At 44.0% G+C, this 24,161-nt stretch overlaps 1 protein-coding gene across 2 annotated transcripts in view; it reads right to left on the reverse strand.

The window, feature by feature from the left end:
• Window positions 1-24,161, reverse strand: part of gse1 (Gse1 coiled-coil protein) — a 65,464-nt gene that overhangs the window by 37,963 nt on the left and 3,340 nt on the right. The window contains exon 1 of one of the 2 annotated variants that reach the window (XM_022740427.1): window positions 6,207-6,427. The exons of the other annotated variant lie outside the window; for it this stretch is intronic. The gene's annotated coding sequence lies outside the window, so the exon portion shown is untranslated. Of the gene's footprint in view, window positions 1-6,206; window positions 6,428-24,161 lie in introns of those variants that run through there. 2 annotated transcript variants of the gene reach the window in all.

Consider the following 24,161-nt stretch of genomic DNA (forward strand, 5'->3'; position numbering starts at 1 on the left):
TAGCAAGACTGACTTGTGCGAATGAAAATGTTTTCTTTTTTTTTTCTTTTTTTTTGGTTCCCCTCATAATTTAATCCAATGTGAAGATTGAGAACACAAACAGAGTTAACATTGTGAAAAATTTTCTGGAGGTTACTTCACTGCTGAGCGCTGTGCTGTGTGCTACTGTCTAAATGAAATCACACTGGATACAAAAGTAGCATGTCTCCAGTGCAGTTCAGGGAATGGGTCTTATAGCATGGGACTCAGCACCACAGACAAGGAAAAGTGTGACTCTGTCTAACTCAACTGGCTTCTGCCATGATTCACTTCAATGGCACCAAGGCAGAAGTTTGGTAAATGGGAATACAAACTGTGGAATCAGCATTACAAACAAAGCTAAATGAACAGGGCTAGAAATGGTTTAGTAAAACATGTTAAAAATGAGAAAAAACAGCCAAATTCTTCCTTTTTTTTCCATTTGTGTATCTTATAATAAGCAACTGTTCCAGGTCAATTACCCCCGTATTGAAGAGCAATGGGACAAATCAGGTGACTAGGCACTTGTTAAAATCTGCTTGCAACATCCATACACACTCACACCTACAGATGAAGATGAAATGAAGATCTAAAATGCATTCACAAAAAACTCCCATGTTCCATAAACTGTACTGATCAGCTAAATCTATGATCTGTTACTATTTTCACTCCCTATCTCTAAGTGAGATCTACACGGGGGGTATGAGATAAGGATCTTTAGTTTTCACAGTGGGGCATTACAGAAAGGCTTTAGTCCACAAATTGGGGCCAAGACTCTCAAACTCTGTTCTCACAAAAGCAACATCTACTTGTCAACACCAGCAGCTGTATAAGAATTAACTGTAATAACTGTACAATTTTGGACGCATCTTTTATTGGGGACCAGCCCTTTTTTTTTTTTTTTACGTGTTTACATTCCCTTCAGCCTTCTCCAGCTATTAATGCGATCTCTAATAAGTTCTATTGAATCTACAATTATTGTAAAGCCATACATTTCTGTAGTCTGTCTGTCACTAGGAGTATGAGCCAGGCTGTGTGACAAGGACATGCGCGCTCGCTCGCTCACACACACACACGCACACACACACGCACACAATGCCTGGTGGTTAAAAATTAAGTACTGTTTAATGGCAATGCTGGGTGACACAGGAACATGCGTCTCTGCACAGGCAAAGCTTACAGAGCAGGTTAGGCTTGCTCTCAGTAAATACATACACACACACAAAAAAGTGATAGGCAGTTTTATTAGTGAAATATGGAGCAAAAACTGTAGACATGAGAACAAAAGTCATGAGCTACAGGAAGTTTTTGGCAATCTGATGAACAGCTTCTCCCTCTGCCCATGAATCTGTCTGTCTGTGTATCCATCCAACTTTCTGTCCGTCTTCCCTTCAGATAAATACTTTATGACCTGTTTGTTCAGCTGTCTTCACTGGTCATCACATTTACAGCTTACCTTTACTACCGGTTTTTACACCCAGTAGGGGATGCTTAGATACACAAAATCACTCCCACTTACTCTGTCCATGCTAAAGGGGGACACACACACACAGAAGAACAGAGACCAAGACAGAGACAGAGAGAGGGAAAAGGAGGTGGCAGAAGAGATGGAGACATGTTGGACGAAGAAAACCTTCATTTCCTAAACATCCTACAGCGGTTTCTCTTCCATCACACAGTCAGACCACACAGCAACCCTGCCCTGACACACAAAGAGAGCCGTGTGTGCACCCGCATTTTCATACCACCTCAGGACATTGTTGTAATGCTAGTCAAATCCAAGCCTCGCCCTGTCAAACACATCCCATTCTCTCTAATAGGGAACTATGTAAACCGATGCAAAGGCCTCTCTACAGTCTGTGCTATTCAAAGCTATCAATGTGGGCTGTTGATAAGGAAATGCAAAGTGGGTCACCTTTAACTCCAGGCTCCTTGTGTAAACAGTGCGGGGAGCTGCTTGGGACTCTCCTAATCACTCTCTAAACAGAGCCAGGTGCTGTTGCCACAGACAAACTGTCACCAACACTCTGCTCAACACAGCTGCTGTCTAGCCCCCAGACACTCGCAGCACTGCAGGCTACCGCAGCATGACAAACAGCACAACGACACCTGAAAACATGCCAACCTTGTATAGGCGCCATTGCAGCATAAAGGTTCAACAACTTTTAAATGGCAGATCACAGGCGAGAAATGTTGTTCCTGAGAGCAAAATTTGCATAAATAATCTTACACTCTTATCATGTGCTGAAACATCAGACACATGTAAGTCTGACATAGGAGGATAAATCCACCCAAAGTCAGCCAACTCAGTTTTTTTTTAATCACTTCTGCCAAGGAGGTTATGTTTGTTCCTGTTACTTAGTTTGTCTGTCTGTTGATATGGCCTCATAAAAACTTCCTGTTAATGAAATTTGGTACACAGATAAAGAACACGTTGCATTTTAGATAAATGTAGCATTTTTGCCACTGGACAATTTTTAGTTTTTTTGGTATTACTATGACACTCTCACAGATCAAAACGATTCTGAATCCTCAAGAAAAGTTTGCACATAGACAATCAGATTGAGAAGTGGCTGATGGTATGCCACTAGTGGTGGAGCTGGAACCGGCACATACTGTTTCCCAATAGCAGCTGCCGCTTGAAAGTGTTGGCCATTGGCAGAAATGCTTATGTTTTTCCTGTCTGTTCCGTTGTCGGGATATGTGCGATGTTTTTGACATGAGTAATTCTTTTATTCTGATTCTGACTCTGGGCTAATATTGCCTTTGTAAGCCTAGCCACTGTAGGCGGTCTGACTAATCAATAACAGGAATGTACAATTTGCAGCTAACCAACCAAATAATCCATATTTATTTTTTTGGCATGTTGAATTTATCAGTAGAACGCGATCACACATGACATCATATAAAATTCCATGTTGTGGAGCATTAACTAGGCATATGAATGGCACCTTATTTATCATTCACCATAAATCCTTTGAATGAGTAACAGGTAGCATTGTAGCATAAACCATAGACATGATTGGCATAGATATTGGGGTATTTCCTCACTGTGATCCATCTTTGGATAGTCTGAAAATACTAAAATGACAAAGTGGATGTCTGCCATGTGGGTGGAACAAACTGAACCACAAAGAGAAGTTGTGTTATGGTTCACAGAAAGCATAAAATGTACTACTTCTATTTACCATACAGTATACAGTGGTGTCTGAGCCACGGTGTGTGAACCAACAAAATTATGGAAATGCTGGCCTTTTCTGGTGCAGTTCTTGTTGCGTCATGAGTCAGCAAATGGTACATAAATGTAAGTATCTGGACTGTGCATCTGTAGCTTGCACATGTGCATGAACACAAAATGCATGAGCCAAGTATTACACATGTTGAGCACTCGCCAGTTCTTGAAAATAACTTCCATTACTTTGATATATTTTTTCATGTAACTTGCATGTCGTTTTAATTTTAGTCAGCATCTATGCCATGTCCTTTGGTAGCTACCATCTTTAGTAGCAATGGCTGATCCTAATCTAGCAGCTCCCTGACATGCTCACTGTTCTTCCTCACAGATTTGAAATGTTATTAATCATTACAATGGGATATTTGGCTACTCCTGTTCAGGGAAGATTTGAAATTGTAAAAGTAATGGAAATTCTCTTGCATGGAATCAATCTAAGAGATCCAAGACATTAAAATAAAACCTCCAACAGCGATAGCTGTGATATCACTACTGGGGGATCTATTTCAAGCACACTATTTGTAATCCCGGTGAAAAAGCAGGGGGGCATAATAAAAATTAAACCCAAGATTAGAAGCTGCTTTCAGTTTCAGATAGACTGAAAAGGTTTTGTATGATGAAGAAAAAAAAAACAAAAAAAAAACAAAACGTGGGACAACAATTCTGTTCTATTAAAGTTTTCTGAGGCTGTAAAAAAAAATTACATCAGTATGATATTTGTAAACACTGGAGTAAAACAGGTCAAAATTTGAATTCTGATTGGTTAGGGAATATATAAAGCTGAGAGACAGCTGTCAGAGATTATCCTGTGACAGCAGCCTATGATAGGGTGTGTTTGAGTATGTGTTCGTATGGGGGTTTTCCTATATCAAAGTAATACTGTAGTGTAGCGGTGACATTGGCTGCCGTCAGTGTTAAAGGTGATAGGTCAAGCCTTACTTTGACCTCAAATGAAGATAAACCACAAATAGAAAGCACTCAGATAGTGCACATAACCATCAAGGCTTAATCTGGATCAAGATCATCATCAAAATACAAATAGTGATTGACAACCATAGGATACATGTCCCATGTGTCAGTTTTTGTTTTTCATTCATTAAGCTCATTTGTGCATAAAAAACAGCAAAATGTCTAAAATTACCTATTCATAAATGCTAAATCCTTTAACAAATTCCCGTATCCACACCAGAACTAATCACTTGTTTCCAGGGAATTTTTTTCCATTGAAATTTCTAGAATGTTTTGGCACCTGGCACCTTACAAACAGACACTTGGCCACATAGCCTCCTTAGTGAGATATTATTCTAACAACTAGACATACAACTGAAATTGATATTTTTGATATGTTAAAATAAACAACTATCAAAAAATGTTAATGAAAATATCAAAATTTTGTTGTTGTTGTTATTTACCAGTAAAAGGTGAAACTTAAACTCTACATATGGTGTCAGTGACAAGTGAAATAGAACAATGATATATCCCATTGTTTTCCATCTTTCCTGTCAACTGATGAAAAAAGTGTTCCCTCATTAACTTTGAATGTCCCCATAGTGTATTTTTCTGTTCCGGGCCCTGCTGTGAGCCATTTCTGGGTCTTGTGTGAGAAACCAGGCTGTAATCTATGTAAACTGCAGTAAGAAATAATGCATTATACACCACAGTTATGCTAAAAAATGACATCACCCAGCTATGTTACATGCAGACAAGCTCCCATGTAATGAATGACCAATCCAGCACCAGTCAGTAGCTGTTAAAAGACACCAGTAGACAGTCTCACTATAAAAACCAGGAGGCTCTAATTCCCTGCTCTTGCAGTTATGGCTAACCTTATCAGCAGCAGCTAAAACACACAACAAGGCTCCTTCTGGCTACAGATAAACTCAACCCGCAGCACAGTGTGTTCAGTAAAGCCTGTTGCTTCATCGCTGTGTTTGTAGACCGTGTTTTAAACCCGAGAGGTGTGTGATGAGCGTGATGAGTATTGCGTGTGTGTGCGTGTTCCCAAGCACAAGCAAGCAGCTGCTATACTCGCCTGCAGTTCAAGAGAAGTGAAGGAGCGCGTGGGAAGTGATTCAACACGGTCCACCTGCCACACGCACGCGTACACACACACACGCACAGGGTCAAATCCTTCACCAGAGAGCACCAAATGGTCAACATGTGTCACTCTCGCAGTCAGTCACATTTATACTGAGAAAAAGCCCCTTTCCTACTCTAAAGGAGTAGCCCAGACCAGACGCTCTCCCAATAAATTTAATGGAGCCAGCATGACTGGAGACTGCGAACTAGCAACCAAGTAAAGACAATAATACAAATTTACAAAGGGGACCTACAGTGAACGTAAACGGCTTACGCAGAAACCCCGAGGGCTGTGCTTTACATAATAAACACAACAGTGCACCGGTAACAATGTTACAAGAAGTTAGTTTTAGGGGGTGGGGGTCGCCCGCTATTCCTTTCAGTCCTTCGGGCTAATCTGCATTTTGAAACATGATTGTCTGAAAATCCTTCACAAAATGACACATTAATACTGAATGATTAAAAAATAAAGATTAAATCACCACCTGAACGCGCCGGAGTACCTCTTTCTGTTGTACTGACTCTTTTTTTGTCTTTCTTGTTTCTCTTTCTCACTCACACTCACACACACACACACACTCTCACACACACACACACACACACACACACACTCTCTCACACACACACACACACACACACACACACACACACACACACACACACACACACACACACACACACAAAACCTCGCGCGCACACCCGCGTGCATACGCAAGGGCTAGGCACCCGACCTTCGAAAAAAAAGAAAAGAACTAGCACTCGTTTCCTCGACATCGTAATGACTTCCTCAACAAAACCCTCGCTGTATGCTCGCTCGTTTGCACAAACAACCTCCGGGTTTGAAAACATAACTACAGATTTACACACAGTCACTCACCGCAAACAAGTATGGGCTATTCCAGTGTTCATAAATTTGTAAATTTCTCCCTCCGTTAGCGGCGAAAGCGCGGATCCATCCCTCCGTCGAGAACAGAGACTCGGCACTTTTGTTGTCACGCAGGAAGCTCCGACGCCTAGCGAGGCCACAGGGACGGAGCAGAGCAGAGCAGAGCAGAGCGCCGGGGAGAGGAGAAGAGAGGCGGCCGAGCCGCTGGGAGCCGGGAGGTGGGGCTTCCTCTCCGGCGGGGGCCGGACAGACAGACAGAGACAAGCCGGAGGGGGCGGGGGGTTGAAGCACCTGCTCCCCCCCTCCCGTCACGCCTCCAGTCCACAGGGCTGACCCCACATTGTCCCCCAAATGGGATAAAGAATGTCCAATCCATCCCTGACCAGGATGGAGAGAGTCACTTCCTGTCCATTAAAAATGACTACAAATCTGCGACTACCATATACCAACAAGTTCAATTTGACAAAATAAATAGCCAATTATCTTTCATATTCATTAACACTATAATTAATTAAATAGAACACTTGTATTTATGATTTTGCAGACAACACTGCCTAATTATTGTGGTTTGTTTTATTTATCTTTAAATAGCTTATTTATGTTAGCCTGTTTTTAAAAAACACATGGATTGTTCTTTTCATGCAATGCCCAACAAAAGCATATTTGAGATTAACTCAATGATCTGTGGTCAATGAGGATGATTCAGTTATGATATTAATGAATTAATTGGTCAGCCACAACATTAAAAGGAGTTACCAGTTTTATTGTTTTGGCTGAACATTATAGATGTAATATGATTTAATGAGAAATATCTTAAATCTGGATGAATTTTAAGCTTTAATCATGGTTTCCAATAACCAACAGATATCAAAGAATGATACACTGATGTTTTGTTAGTTACTGATATGTATGACAGTATAGGTTCATGAAAAGGAGAGTAATTCCACCAAGTGTCCACAAGGGGACAGCCACCTACCAAAAGCACAGAGGAGACTCAGCTGACAACCTCTACCCCTGCCTGGCTTATCAATGGTTTTACTGTGGATTAGATACCAGCGACTGCACAGGCTGTAAAATCAAAGCCGCACTTGTAAGCAGTAAAGACAGGGTGTTCTTCCAAAGCCAAGGATGAAAATAAGGATTAAGCAGGTGATGGCTGGGGAGGAAGTGGGATGAGGTCTTTTTCACATTGTGCTGTCAATTGCTAATTGCTGTGATGCACTGGATCAAATGCAAGTCTAATTACGTATTGTGTGTCTCCTGCCACAGCCCACTTCTCGATGCTAACAGAAGGCACAGCAGAGCAGAGAAAAGAAACGCTACCCAACACACGCAGCATCCCCCTCTGGGCAGCATGACCCTCTTTCTTGTATGTGAGTGAATGTACTCTGTGTGTGTGTGTGTGTGTGTGTGTGTGGTAATGTTTGTGTGTCTTGTCTTTCATCCATGTGATAGTGTATCCCTCACCTCTACTTGACCTGCGATAGAGAGCGAGAGAGAGCAAGTAGACAAGGTATCCTGACTAACGATGCAGCGCCGAGACCTCAGCCTTTGATCTGCCTGCTGTCTGTACACATGCTGCTCCCTACCCCACACCCCCACCCACACCCCGACACCAGATCTCTAGACACTGAAGGAGCCCCCTTCTGTTAAATTAGTCAAATAATCAGTCATTAGAGTATTAAAATGTCTAGTTGACTTGGAAATTTTTAGTCAATTAGTAATTTTATGGTCTATTTTATCACTAATCACTAATGAGTTATAAGTCTTTAGTCATTTCTGGTGATTAGTCATTGCTATTAGGGATAAGTCATTACTGATGATAGTCACATCTCTAGCATCACAATAATATTCACAAATATGTTCTTTAATAAGCACCAGATCACTCAGCGTGAATGCATTTATCTGTGGAGGGACAGGAATACTGGAAAAAAAAGAACATTTTTATTTTTCAATTAAATCAACTTATGAATTTGTCAAAGACAACGCTGTGACTATTAGTTGCTTAATATTTTTTTGAGACAAGAGCAGGCCTACTACACACACACAAACAAGGTAAAAACATGCTAAAAATACATGAACAACAATTGCATAAACACGTATGCTGCTCTCACCTTGCTTACTCATTGTCACCTTTCTCATCCATTGTAAAAAAAAGATTCAGCTTTTAGCTCACAATGTAATTAAAATACGACCTAAAGAGTCTGAGAACAGCTTTTAAATGGTTGCCCCATTTAGAGTTATTAAACATTCATGTTTTCGTCAACAGTTTCTGACGTACACACATCCTTTCAAAAATACACATTTGCACTGTGTATCTCCCACAATGAGCCTTCGTCCAATTACTATTCCTCCTCTCAGCCACAGGTGCACTACTGTACAACTAAGGACGTCTGCAAGATATTCCTCTGCTCCTCCTCATGTCCTCTCTCCATCCCTTCTTTTTCACCTCCAGCTTCTTCCTTTGATGCTAAACGCCCCCCCCCCCCATTTCCACCATCCCTCATTGATTTGACTACTTGCCATTTCACATTCTTGCTCCTAACATCCTCCTCTTCCACCTCCTCCTTATCCCTGCAGCCTTTACCTCCCTATGCACCACCTCTCTCTTCAGCCCCTCATTTCTCTCTCTCTCTCCCCCCTCTCTCTCTCAGCAGCGGACCTGGCCTTAGGCATCGTTAGCTTAATTTAATAAAGGGGCTTAAGCTTTTGAGAGGCTTTTGAAGGATCTGACTGCTGTTACATTCATTACAATCTATCAGCCACAAGAGACACAGCCTTGTTGCATGGCTGAGACAGGGAGTGAGTGTGTATATATGTGTGTGTGTGTATTGGGGTGGTTGTAATAAAAGTGGTTGTAATTATTAGAGCGATGATGGAATCCCACAACGTGTAAAGTCACAACTCACTCCTGCTCTACCTAGTAACCTCCTGTGTAGCCCAGAGCTGGTTGTACAGTGTGTGTCTATATTGTACATACTGTATATGTGTCAGCAGACACATGTTGTGCATGCCTGTATGCATATTGGTGGTGGAGAGGAGCGTCTGGCAGATGAATTGCCTGGCACTGTGAAAGCATGCACGCTTTCCTCCCCCTCGGCATCTAAAAAGAATGGCTCATTCACCTCCTTTTTGAACTCCCTCACTCCTCTCAAAGACAAACGGCACAAACTCCCCCCACCCCCTGCCTCGCCTCCATTATGTGGACGACAAGTGGCAGCTCTTTGAGCCTTCGCCATAGGGAGACACACTCAGAGGATGGGTTAGAAAAGATCTCAGACCCCTTTTATTCTAACCCAGTATCTTAGGCTTTGACTCCTACCTCCACATCCCCACGGCACCTCAGCAGCAACCAGCAAGTGGGCACAAAAAATGCAGAAGAAAACCAATAGGCTTTGCATATGTCCGCGCATGTACAAGTATATGTGCATATGTGCGTGACTGAGTCAGGGCTGGAGGGCAAATGCTATACCTCTTGGGTGAGTGTTCCACATTCCTCCCATGCAGATATTAAATTAAGGCGATAGAAGTAATTAACATGCAGATCAGATGCCACACAGAAGACGAGAAGAGGGGCTAAGCAAAGTGACAGTTAAAGCAAGAAAGAGAGAGAGCACGAGGGATGGAGTGAGAACAGGAAGGAATAGCGTGGAAGAGTGATGCCCTGCACTGTTATTTACTTCACTGACTGACCTGCTGTCATCACGGTGTTAGCACACAGCTGTGTACTACTATCCTACACATATGTATGCTGGTGTCAGTATACAAACAGGAAGAATGCCTACAGCTACAACTTATATGATTGTATGATCATTTTCAATTAAACTAAGTCATTTTCTTGATTAATTGATTAATTGTTTGGTCAAAAAATAACTTTAAAAAATAGCAAAAAAGTCAACAATTATTTTTCTGTAAATTAATTAATCGACCAGTCATCCCTGCTCTTACACAATCTAGTAGTAAACTAAACTAAAATTTGACCATTCTGTAACCCTAACCCTAAACCATGGCACAAATTTACGATCTAATGCAATGTAATACATGTCCCTACAACAAATCTTATCTTATGTTGGATAGGTGTACCTCATTTTTAGAGGTAAACATGCAATTCTCAACAAAATCTAGAGGTGAGACCAAACAAAACACCAAAACACATCAGCCCATAATTTTACAAAATATCAGTCTTGAAACAAAGACAGACCTAATAGCCATTCTCACGGGGTTCTCCTATGCAGCATTTTTCAAATGAAAAAAAAACAAAAAAGAAACAGTAAATATATTCTGTAACCATGCAGAAATCGAATATCGAATAATTCATTCACAACATATTTGCATTAAACAATACAACCACCACCTGAAAATGTCAAACTAATATATACTCCAATTAGTAACAGAGATGAAGCAGTTTGTTGCTTGCTTGACGCTTTAACCCAGACCCCAGCGTCACAGCTGAACACCACCACACACCTTCTGACTGACAGCCACACAGGACCAATCACAAGACACTTATGTATCCTTCAGCCAATTAGAAATGCAGGGGGATGGGTTGTCTTTAGGCCCGATTGCGCTAGAAATAGACTTTGAGGAGATTAGATGAGCGTTGCACAAAAATCTCTTTCATATTTACTTTACATTGCTGTAAATATGCTGCTTATCCCCCTCTCTCCTTATTTATGTACATGCAGCACCATACAGTTTAGCTTGAAACGCATGCTGTAAAAACTGAGCAAAGGCCACAGAAAAAAAGAGGAAAATAATAAAACCAAGGAATAAAAAGAGATGTGTGGAAGCATCACGGGTTAGTGCAAGGAGTAGGAAGGAGGTTTGTGGACTGAGCATGCTTGGCTGTGTTCCCTCCTCGCTATCCTCCTATTATCTGGGTGTCTGTGTAAGTGTGTGTGAGCAACAGGGGAGTGAGGTGAGGCCTATTAACAGACGTAGTGGTAATAGGCAGGGGGAACCAGGATGTGTCTGAGCCACTGACCTGCCCATTAGCTCTCTCCACTCCGCTAAGCCCTCACATCGATCACCCAGCCACACATCATTGATCTGGAAAACCAGGCACGAGCGCACTACTTAGACATACCCTCCGTCTCTCACGCCTCTTTGTGTTACTGTGTACGTGTGAGAGATGCGTGTGCATGTGTGTGTGTGTATGTGTGTGTGCATGTGCGTGTGTGTGTGTGCGTGGGTATGGGAGGGGGATGGTAAATGTGTGTGTTTGCTACATGTGCAACAGCTTGTGTGGTCCAGTGTATTTTGTCCTTATGAATGTTAGACAGACCCCTGTGTATGAGTGGACACACACATCCACACACACCTTTCATTATACATACAAAAAGGCCAAGGAATTTCAAAAGCTTGCTGTTATATCATTCCGCCCATTATTCAAATGTATTCCACCTTCCCACCTCTCTGCTGTGACATAATTAACAGTGTACACTCCTCTATTAGCCACGCTGACGGCAGCTAATTGTTAGCTGTCAGTGTGAATGTTCAGAGCACATAGACACCCTTAACCCCCTGCACACTTTGCCCATGTGCATACACACATACATAGACAAGAACAAAACAGATATATACTCATACAATTGCACACTCATTGTACCTTGGTTTGATATTGTACTATACATTTTGACCTGTGTACATTTCCTGCTCTAACTTCAGCAGCAGGTAATTAAGAGATGAATCTTAATTGACAGTATCTCAGGTGCTAATTAGATTAAATTGTCCCCACTTCACTCTCTTTGTAGATATGAAGCCCAACCACCTGTTCCCCTGAATACAGCAGCGGACAGAGGCACTAGAATAACAATTTTTCTCTCTGACAGAGAGAGAAAGCAAAGAGAAGAGAGGGGTGAAGGAACAATAGGAGGTTACAGAAATGACTATTTCACTGTCAAGCTTAAAGCAGAAAAAGAGAGAATAAAGGGTGAAGGGTGAAGTGCGAGGGAGGGCAAAGGGAACAACGAGGAGGATACAAACAGAGAGTGAGTAAAAGAAAGAGAAGGGACCAGTGCAGATGGACACATCTGCATCTTAGTCAGCGAGCAGCAGATGGGACTGTATGTTTCTGTAAAGAACGGAGGAAAAAATAAACCTGTAAGATGGTACACGGAAAGTGTGAGCTCCTGTTGTAACACATACAAATTTGTGCAAACATACAACACTTTGACAACAAACAAAGCAATGAAACAGGTGAATAACTGACTGTAAACGAGAACTTTACGTTTCTCTAAGTTTGAAAGTAAGCTCTGGTATTGCTTGTGTTGAATGCGTTCGGAGTTAATCACAACGTGGTTTGTCAGTTTTGTGATTTGTATGTTACTTTTTCAAGTAAAAAACATAACCCATAACTAGAATTAACACCTTGTGGATATATGCCCCCATCCACCAATGAAGTTGCAATTTACATCCATGTCTGTCCAGACTCATATAATATATTCAGTGAAGACTGGTTTTGTCCAAAAATGTGTTTTGTAGAGTCACAGTGACCTTGACCTTTGACCACTAAATTGTAATCAGTTCATCCTTGAGTCCAAGTGAATGTTTTGGACATAAAAACCAGAATGCCTGTTGGTTTGGGTTGAGTTACTACTCTCTCAGACTCAGTGTTGCAACAGAAATATACGGCCCTAGCCGCACTGTAGCACAGATGTACAGATGGATGGATGGACAACCTGAAAACATAATGTCGCTGGAGCAAAGGCATAAAAACCCTGGATCTTTTCCATTATCCCCGTCCTCTCACTCACGCTCACTCCTCTATACTCTCACTCACAGCCCCCACACACACACATAGCCTCAAACAGATGGCAGAGGGACGATGATAGCCAAACCAATTATTTATCTAATTATGACTTACCACTTAACAGCCCAATGTCACCCCCCCCCACCCCCGCCCCCCGCAATTGTTAGGTATTCAAATAAGGGTGATTAAGGGGGTTATGTGAATCTATATACAAATCATTATGCTTGCAGTGAAGTCAACAGGGACAACCCAGCATTCCCACTCCACTGGTCCTCCCCGAACAATCCTAACATACACACACTATCATGTTTTTAAGTGCTGTTTCTCCGATTTGTGATCTGTCAGACATGCCCACAAATGTACAGTATACCATGATGTATAGAGTGATAAATGTGCAGGAAATGGAGAGAGGGAGGGAGAGAGAAAGATGTAGCAGCAGCCAGTGTGAGTTCAAGCCCATGCTAATAGGGTAATTGCATTGATTTCCATTTAGCTGCACTCTCTGATGTTATTTACAGCATTTAGCCCAACAAACAAGGCCTTTCTCTCTTCTCCCAGCTTGCTTTTAACCAGCCGTGACACGCTGTCAACCCCTTTTCCTCTACCCTCTGCCCCCCCTTCACCCTTTTCACAACTGCCAAAACAGCCAAATACATTATTAGGTCATTAATAGCAGTCACGCTTACACATCCCTCCAACCCCCCCCCCACCCCCCCTGTTTCATTCCAGTATTGCAACCCCCCCACCTCCCCCACCTCCCCTCCTCTCGGGCCTGTTGGCACTCGCACTGGGCTGTTTTGCAGTGGCCTTGTTTATCCAACCAGCCTGAGATGCGGTTGTGTGAGGAGGGGTGAAAGGTGAGGCGGTTTTGTTTCGTTGGACGAAATGTCAAGGCCTTACAAGTGTTAAGGCCAAATTATACTTTTGATTCAAGGTGTTCTAGGCCCCCATCACAGGTGATTACTGATTACTTGTGATTGCTCCAGGTATAAAAGAAAAATGGACAACACTGTCTGCATAATGAATGAAACATCCATCCACTGTTGTGCTAGTACCGTGACAGTCAACAGGTTAAATCCAGTCAACCTTTAGAAGTCTGTCTTGTCTCACCTCTCTGTCTCACATGTCTCATAACAATAGACTATATCTGAGAAAGAGCGACAGAGTGTGAGAGAGAGTGTGGCAGTGATTAGCATGCAGCAGACAGAGCATTGTATTAGTGCTATATTAATGTGGTGGTCACGTCCGGGACACAGACAGACTGCATTAAGCTCATCATCACTCTTCTGCACACATCAAGGACTCTGCCGAGACCTGCAACCTACCACACTAGTTAAAGAGCAACAGGAGATGTGGTAGATCTCTGTGTGCGTGTTAAGTGAAGAGAGTTTACTTTTTTCCTCCATTGATGCATGTGTGTTGATGGGGAAACAGGGCAGGAGGTTTTTCTGTAATGATGAGCACGATGTATGTAGGAGTGTTTCGTACATAAGGGTAACATATGCGTTCTGTGTGTTGTGTTTGCGCAGCGTCCTCACATATGACTCATTTCATTCACATCCAAGGTCTGAGTGGGTGGTATAGTGGCTTGGTATTAACACCACAGACTCACTAGTGTGCGCAAGTGTGCATGTTATACATACATATGAGTGTGACATACACCGTTTGGGTGTATCCAAAGCGCACTGCAGTACCATCAGTGGCCACACATTTTAGCATCGCCACTCCCTGTTGAGCATCAAACCTCTAAGTGCATCTGCATTCATGACAAAGTTGTCATTTACAAAAATGCGGCGAGAGGGTGGAGGACAGTGTCAGGGATCGTCCACTGAATATGTTGTTATCACACCTTCCTCTCAGGAGTTTCAGGAGGTGATGGTCAAAGGCAGTTGGGAAAAATCAGTCAAAGTAATTTCTTTAGGCCTATTCCCTTTACTTTCTCTTTCCCTCCCCCCTTATCCACCCCTTGTCTCATTTCATTGAATTTCGTCGAAGGCCTATTAGCTGCGGAGCAACTACCTCCCTGTCAATACAACCATCTTTTTAATCTGCCAGCTCTCTTTCCACCCCTGTGGGACACTGAATTGACTTAGCTGATAAAGAGATACCATACAAAAAAAGCTATAGTGATGTCATGCCTCTATTGTGCTTTACAAAGATGTACAAGGACTATGCTGTGGCATCAATCACCATGTCCCATTGCTGTAAATCCGGCTATGACAGTGCTTTTACAAGGAAAACAGGTGTGATTTCTCTGAATCACTGCAAAAAAAAGTAAAGATTGTGATACTTCACGCACTACGAATAGGTAGTTTCCTCACTCTCCCTCCCTCCATCATTTTCTTTCTCCCTGTGGGTTCAAACAGCAATAGCGAAAGCCCTACTGTAAGACGATAAGGGAGGCTAAGGCGCTTCTATCCCTGCAGAACACACACACTCAGAGGGATAAGCTACGGACTAGCCCGGATCCTCAAAACACACAAACATGGAGAAGCAGACGTTACAAAGCAGAAGCTCTCATCTCACCGCTAAGCAAGCAGGGGAAGGAGGGAGGGAAGATGAGGAGAGAATGAAAGGATTTAGTCTTCATCTGCGGATGAACGTGCCATCTCCTCCTCCCTGTTAGCACAGATTCCCTTGCTTCCCTTTACCTCTAATTGCCAATTCAGCCCTCTATTCAGCTCTGTCAGCCTGCCCTCAAAACACCCACTGTCTTTGGACAACTGGGTTACTGAAGACTGATACATGAAGTGTTTGGTAACACTCTTTACATTCCAAAGCAACATAAGCTATGGCTATGAACACTGGAAACACATTCCTTAAGCCAAGCACGCGCTTCACACTCCTCCGACACACTTTCTCCGCATGCAGATGGTGTGTGTTTAAAGCCAGCAGGGCAAGGCTGTGCATGTCAGTGAGCGTGCATGCATGTGTATCTGCGATACGTGTGTGAATGCATGAGTGTGCTTCTCTGTGTATGTGAGCGCTGGAGGTCTCACCTGGGGGATGAGAAATTAACACAAGCAAATTTTTACTGCATTCATTTTCATTTTTCTGGTAACACGACCATCTGTTAACCATCCTGCTCCATACAGGAAGAAAAAAGAAAAAAAAGAAGAGAAGTGGGCTGCACTGCAATCACTCCCACCGTCTCCCTCTCTATCTCTCTCTCTCTCTGCACTCCCCTCCACCCTCTCTCCAACACAGTGAGGGGCAGAGATAACACCTCAAGGCCATGGAGTTGCTGCCAGCCTTTAAACCTCCCCGTCTCCCTCTGCCCCGCTCTCTGTGGTTTTCGTGATGAAAGAGGGGAGGCAGATCAGAGGAAAACATGGCAGCCCAAAGACCTGTATCCTCAGCCAAGCCTAAAACCAGAGCACAGAGTCACTGCCCTTCACCATTCACCTACAGCAGAGACCTGTGGACACACACACACATTGGTGCACACTTGGCATACACTTGACGTATGTGCATGTGATGATAAGAAAGCACAATAATACACTTCTCTCTGCACACAAAATAAGCATTAATGTATGTTCGCGCCGACACACAGATGAAGTCATCTATTTGTGTGTGCGTGCGTATGTGTGTGTGTGTTAGGATACAGATGGGCTCCAGTGGGCTGTTACAAACCCACTCTGACAGCGGCTTAACGAGGGCACTGGCCTTTGGCTCCTGCATCTGTGTCGGTGTTGAGCAGCCAAAACACACAAACACGCCGATTAATAAAAGCTTAAATGTAAAATGCGTCCACTCAGTGTATTATATATGTTCAGCTAATATCCTCTGACATCTGTTATAATGACAAAAATCAGCTCCCTCCTTCCCACAACACGTAGGAGTACTCTGCACTTTTTAGCAAAACACTTGGAAGTGTTTTGTTCATAGCAAATAATGACAGGGGAGAAGAGAGAGGGAGTGAGAGGAATACACTGATCTAATTAGCAGCTAGTTAGCAGCAAAACAGTTGAGTCCAATTATGGGGTGTGTTGTAGTGTATGTCGTGAGGGGTTTAAATGCTATCCTGGTTATCAAGGCTGTTTATTTGTTCTTCTACCAGGAGACACACTCGGTACATCTGACTGCTAGATTTAGACAAACAGGATAAGAGTGGAGCAAGTGTTTACTTTCGACTGATGATGAGTTTAACACCAATGTGTATACGTGTGTGTGTCAGAGGCTTGAGTGTTGAGGAATGAGTGGGCATGTGCGCTTGCATGTATCTACCTGTGCGTGTGCATGTGTGTGCGGGAGGGCACGCATTTTTCTGATACACTCATTAATAACCGCAATCCTCAGAGACTAGCAGCGCCATCCCAAACTCTTCCTCACCGCCACATACCACGAGCACACCCCTATCTCTCCCACTCTCGCTCTCTCTCTCTTCCTCTTGGCAGAGTCTCCCTCTGTCGGCAGGTGCACGCTCCGGTGGCAGCCAAAGTGCCAACCTGCCCTCCATATGCCCGCCTCCGCAGTGCCAGCTTACTCCTGCCACTCCCCACCAGGATTTCAGCTGGCTGGCCACCCCAAATCTGTTCCCGCTTCCCACCCACCCCCCACCCCCCCATACACACTCATCAGTATCCACCCCTAGCCTTTCTTCTCCCACACACATACACACACCCCCCTAACCTCATCCCTCCCTTGCCAGTTCTCTCTCTTGTCTCACACAAAACAGCGAAGCACTTTCGGCAGCCCGCTAACATCCACTTGTCTTATCTTTCCATGTGCTTCATCCTCCCCCTTTAGCCCTTTTCTCACCTTACACTCTGCATTCCTCTGACCTTCATCTGCTGTTCTCCGCCCTCCTAAGCACGCCCCAGTTGTCCAGCTCTTTTCTGAGACCTCCCTTGACATGATGCCGAGAGACCGGAGCAGACACTCGCAGAGCCAGGAGCCAGGGCACATCAATCAGCACCGGAGTGTAGGACGACTGCGTGTCAGATCGATGCATCATCCTTCAACTGGTTGTACTCTGGGATTTATAGGGAAACCTGGTCTGGACCAGTGGTGTAGGGCATATTTTACTGCTAGCAAGTTACTTTTGTCTCTATTTGGGCTCAGGGCATCAATGCATAGTGTGAGTGTGTGAGAGGAAGTGTGTTTATGTGAGTCCGCTCACTTAGAGCCGCTGATGTAACCTTGTCTGACCTTTAAGCTTGTACAGTTTTCCCTAAGGGTGTGAAACCACTCCTATCGAGGATACACTCCAACACCAAGCAGCCAAACAAACACAAGTAAACACACAAACACAGCGCCCATAGGGATGGACGTGAGAGTGGACGAGATATATAACCCAACCCTCTGCCTCCCTTTTTGTTTTTTTTCTCCCTACAACAAAAGAGACAGGCGTCGCTTTTCGAGGACATATTGCACACACGCACAGACAAACATAAACACAGTGTGTGAGATTTATACTCAGCTATAGCCGCTGTGCTATTTGTTTTGTGGTCGCTGTAAGGCTTCCATAAACACAGAGTGATGGAGCGGTAATCCCGTGCCCTCTCCTCATTACTCCTCCTCCTGAGGAAGTCATCTGACCGGCCCCGAGCCATCTATCCAGGTCACAACCATCATCTATCATCCATCATCGAGTCTCTCCCTGTCTCTCCATCTCACACTCACTCACTCACACACACACACACACACAGACACACAAATTCAGTGTGTGACACTAATTTTAATAGGATGTTTTAGACCCCGTCACTGATCACTCGCCCCATGCCAAACCACTGTCTGAGAACGACAGGGAGCGAAGAAGAAAGCAAGTGAAAGAGAGAAGATATGGACAGGGGCAGGAGGGGGGGCAGAGGGACAGAGAGAGGGAAAAAAAGGAGAGTGAAAGAGAGAGAGCGAGAGAGACCTTGCCTCAAGTCAACTCCAGTCTTTAACAGGATGTGATGAGCTCTCGCCATTCTCTTAATCTGTCTCCCATGATTCATTTCCATTTCCTGTGTGCCGAGAGGCTGGCAGCTCGGCACCAATCAGCCACACAAACAAGCACACACTCCCACACATATACACTTGCACACACACATGAGCCAAACAGCAAGAATCTCTGCTAATAAAGTAGAAGACAGCGGTTATTCATTCATTACACCCTTGAATGTGGTGTGGCCTCCGACCCAGGTGTTTCTTACCTAGCGTGGAAGATAACTGCTACCCCTGTCCCACCAATTGCACCCCCTGCTGACACCCTGAGGTCATCTGCCTCTCATCCCCAACCCTTCAAACACTTACATATTGAGTAGAGGGAAGCTTCCTGCAGAAACAGCTATTTACAGCCTCAGCTATATAAACACAGCGGCACTCTGCCTGTACCTCCCCCGGTGACTGGCCATGGAGGTGAGAGGGATCCCTGCTACTCCAGATAGATCATGTGACAACAGCCCAGGAGGGAGAAACTTCATGCAGAGACAATAGATGCATGTCTATATAAGAAGGACAAATGCTTACCAGATTGAACAAAGAGGAGGAGAGGGGATTGGAAACAGGCAAATTGCATTTTCTTCATTTGTCTTAAGTGAAGAGGTTGCTTTGATGGCTAAGCTCTGAAATCCCATCGACTAATGATTGGAAAGCTGTCAGCTTAAAAGTCCGCCCCCACCCGCCACAAGAAACGTACAAAAAGATACAAATAAACACACACTCCTCTACTGAGCTCCAGAGTAGAAAAAGTACAGTTGCCAAATCCCTATTACCCTTTCTCTCTCTGGGTGGTACAGTTCTGTTTTCCCCTCTTCCTCACAAATCTTAGCCTCACACACTCCTAATTACTCCGGAAAGTGAAGGAGGATTACCCTGCTTCTCCCTCTAACCCCATCTATCTCCTTTTTTGTGCTTGTTTCTCTTCCCGTCGTGCATTTATGGTGCAGTTAAAAGGGCAGGGAACATTCGAGATCAATGGCATTTGCCTGTTCTCAAGTGTGTGCATGTCTCCGCCGGGGCGCGAGTGGAAGTGAGGACGTACATGTTTATTAAAACTATTAAGTGTGAGGACCTGAATACTCTGCTGAACCTGACGGTGTAGCCAGCAGGTGCTCTGCCAGGAAGGAAGTGGACAAACTGTAACAGGACCTTTGCTGCCCTGCAGAAGAGGATCATGTGGCAGCAGATACTGCCTGTTTTTTGTTACTTTGTCTGTCTCTGCATATGTGTGAGTGAGGAGACATGAAGATTAACATGCCTCTCTGCAACACACTTTTGCTTTTATGGTTTTATATTATGAATTCAGATTCCTTGTGGTTTCTTCATGTTTGGAAAGCTATGAGAAGATGCTTCAGATCGTGCAACAAAAACTAAAAAAATGACATCTTTTCTTTAAGTCCACGCAGTTTTATAGGAAAACTTGGCTAGACATCTGGAACTTTGTCATATGTAGCTCCAGGGGCTGGACCATTGTTTACTGTTCATTCAACTTGGATGTGATTTTGAAAAAAAAAAAAAAAAAATCTGAGGTTTGGGAGGTTAAAAGACATTTCTCCTAGAGATGATCCTGTGTATTTCCATGAGGCTATGGCTATGGCTATGGCCCCAGTCTGTCTGGAGCAGCAGTCTGGTCAGCATACAACGCATCACGTTGAGCACAACCTCTTACCTTCAGGAGTCAGGGTCGAGTCCAACACGGTGTCACAGTGCATGCTGCGTCAACAGTCCTGTAAAGTCCCCGTGCAAGGACTGTGCTACAGGCCAAAATCAATAAAACGTTCTCACCTTAAAAAGACAAACATATAAGTTCTACTACCCGCGTCACAGTCTCTCTTTCTCGTCATACCTGCTGTTAAATACATCTTTTTATTCAATTTAATTTCTCTCTCTCTCTCTCTCTCTCTCTCACACACACAAACACAAGAGCAACGACTAAGTTTACACAAACCCACACAAACCGGTTCTTCCTCTGAACATCCTTCATCCATCATTGCATTAACACAATATAACAAATCAATTACAACAAATAACCTCAAAGAGAGAAGCATTACGTACATACATTCCACACCCATTCTCAATGCACTTTCGTCACACTGGTGGGAAGCTTACAAATTAGTCATCACTCTGCTTTCCAATGTTAAACCACTACTCATCTGAGTGCTCATAAGTGAAAAATAATGCCGGCTACGTGCACATGTGTCAATGTGCAATGATGTACATCTGTGAAACTCTCTCTCTGTGTGTGTGTGTGTGTGTGTGTGTGTGTGTGTGTGTGTGTGTGTGTGTGTGTGTGCGTGTGTTTGTGAACCCAGTGCCATCAGATGCAAGCAGGGTTTAATTAGAATTCTCTGTAGTCTAATTTGATTAGGGGAGGCAAAGGAAGATGAAGGCTATTAGAGCTCAGCTATTTCTGCTGCAGGAATAATGTTTCAGGAGAGAGGTGACAACACACACGCACACACAAACACATACACACTTTCAACCACAAAATAAAAGAGTGCCCACGTGCTCATTGCACTCGCATTCCAAATGGGGTTCGTGTAAGTTCACAGCGACTTAACGCAAAAGAGCAGAGGTGAGTGTCCGTCATGATAGCCGAGTGTTTGACGAGCGCTCCCGAGTGTGACACACAAGACCTGTCAGCTGATATCCTTGCATGCACACAGCTGTGAAGGAACCGTTTACCATCCCACTGCTGCCTCCTCTGTACGTGTCTGTGTGTGTGTTTGTGTGTGTGTGTGTGTGTGCGTGTGTGTGTGTTTTTGTTTGCTCTGCTCCTCTGCGGCTGTGGACAGAACACACACACACACACACACACACACACACACACACACACACACACACACACAACGCAATGTTCTCCACAAACAGCGTTGCATCTCCCTGGTGCCAAACTGACAAGACAACCAGAGGAAACAGAAAGAGAGAGAGACAGGGAGAGAGAGAGAGAGAGAGAGAGAGAGAGAACTGACTGCAGTCTATAAATCATGGCTGTATGCTACTGTGATACCGGCAAAGCCCCCATTACCCCCCGTCCCCCGTCCCCCTCCTGCACCTGTTAGCACACTGAATGTCTGTTGGAATAGTCTATCAGCGTGTGAAGTGGTTTTTTGTTTGTGTGTGTGTGTGAGTTCCTGTCTTTCAGTGCAGGAGAGCCAAATGTCCTGACAGTGATAATAAACTGAAAAGGTCTTCCAATGCGACTTTATTTAAAGGACTAGTTCAACATTTTGGGGAATACAGTCATTAGGCTTTCTTTTGGGGGTGAAATGAGAAGATTGATATCCCACTCATATCTGTGTGTTAGTTAAAGGAAAAGTTCAGCATTTAACTATTCAGCCATGAACTGAAAAAAACAAAAACAAGAAGTAATACGTTGATGATCCTTAGGGGCATATTTATACAGACTTGAACGTGAGCACATTTCTGCCAAACTATATGTCAAATAATTCCTTAAAGTACAGAGCTTGATTTGGGACATGTTTTGTCTCCCTGGGTCTAAAGTCCAAAGGCGGAGGAAAATGTTGAACTATTCACTGAGGTAATGCAGTTCGAATAATGATGTGGCTGAGGTTGTGCATTTATTGTATGGAGTTCCCACAAGTATAGTCATACAAAATATGTGTGTATTTCTGGAACTCCCCCGACACTGTTGCTGCTGGTGGTGGCTTGCATCCAGAGAGGAGCAGAGGGCCACAGGTGTTCAGGGTCAGGGTTTAACAGCCCCGGGTTTACGAGGAGGTTAACGGGGCAGCCGGTGAGACGCTCCATCGCCGACCGTTACAGCCATGACCGGGGCAGTGCCACCTGCGGACTGGCGCGGAACAGATGCCACACCAAGAACGGGTCAGAGCTTTTATGGGGAGGGCAGAGCGAGGGAGAGAGAGAGAGAGCGGGAGAGGGAACGGGTGAGGGATCTAGTAGTCCATCATTGTGACTGCTTTACTGCCGCTACTGCCATCTAATGACAGAGCTGTCAGAGCACATGGAGTGAGAGGGATGGAGGGATGGAAGGGCCGAGGAGCGGAGGGGGAGTAAAATAGATAAATGGATACCATGATAGAGTGAACTAAGGGATAAAAGCGCAGAGGGAGGAGGAGAAAGACGCAGAGGCAGGTGACACTTGAGTAGATGCTAGCATAAAGAGAGTAGTGGACCCAACAGGGAGATTTGTAGGAATTGATCGGAGGAGATCGCCTCAGCTAGGAATGGAGAGAAGGAAGGAGAAGGAAAGATATTGTAGTTAATTGGATGTAATGATTACACTACTGCACAGATAATCTCCTAACACAGTATGGACTTCTCTGCTGGTTTTTATCAATGAGCGCTCTCTCTTGGCTAAGGTTACCAGGGTGCGATCATTCTGCAAACACGCAAGCAGATGCACAATATGCACGTTTATCCCAAGATGCTCTCAACACACACCACTCTTCTCCAGCCTTTTTCCTAAAGGAGCACTCAGTAATCACCAGTGATTAGTCTGCAGTCTGATCCAGGGCTCAACACCAGCATGGCTCGCGCACATATTGATTATCCTTGTGTGTATGTGTGTGTGTTTGAGGAGAAAGGCTTTTTGTCCACGTCGCTGTGTTCTCAAGGAATTGATTTTCAGAGAGAGCCAGGGAGATGTGAAGAGAGAAGACCACGACGATCAGACTTGTTTAGTTCCAGATTTGTTTACGTGTTAATCTCGAAGAGAGACAAAGAGGACACACTGAGGTAAATGTCAGTTAAGACATTTGGTTTCCATTTTTTTTTCCAGTCTATTCTCTGTCTAGTCCTGCAGTGGCCAGGATTACAAAGCGGTTGTCTGACAGATTTTGAGCAAAGGGAAACACCGGTGAGCAATACCCAGTGGTCCTCAGTGTCTGCGTTCTGTTATGAACTTTTGTTGTTTTGTTTGGCAAGATTTGTTCTCAACACCAAAACCTCGTCAGTCTGTGGCCTGTCATAACAAAACTCCGGCCCCTCATGCTCTTTAACCTCACTTCTCCTTTTTCCTGTGAGCCTTTGTGCTTTGCAGTTTCGCTATCACTTCAAGGTTTTTTTTTTTTTTGTTGTTGTTTGTTGCCTGTTTTACTTTTCTTGTTCTCTGCTTCTCCGTTTGTCCATCTAGTTTTCTCTCCTCTTCCTCCCTTCCTTACCCTCAGGCTATAAGCGCAGACAGTTTCGGGGGAAAACAACACAGAACAGCAGAAAGCAATCCCGTCGATCTGAGCACAGCAGTCAGCTTTAACACACACAAGCACAGATACAAACACACACAT

The sequence above is a fragment of the Seriola dumerili genome, unplaced genomic scaffold, assembly GCF_002260705.1.
Source record: "Seriola dumerili isolate Sdu_G_001 unplaced genomic scaffold, Sdu_1.0 BDQW01000003.1, whole genome shotgun sequence".
NCBI classification, from domain to species: domain Eukaryota; kingdom Metazoa; phylum Chordata; class Actinopteri; order Carangiformes; family Carangidae; genus Seriola; species Seriola dumerili.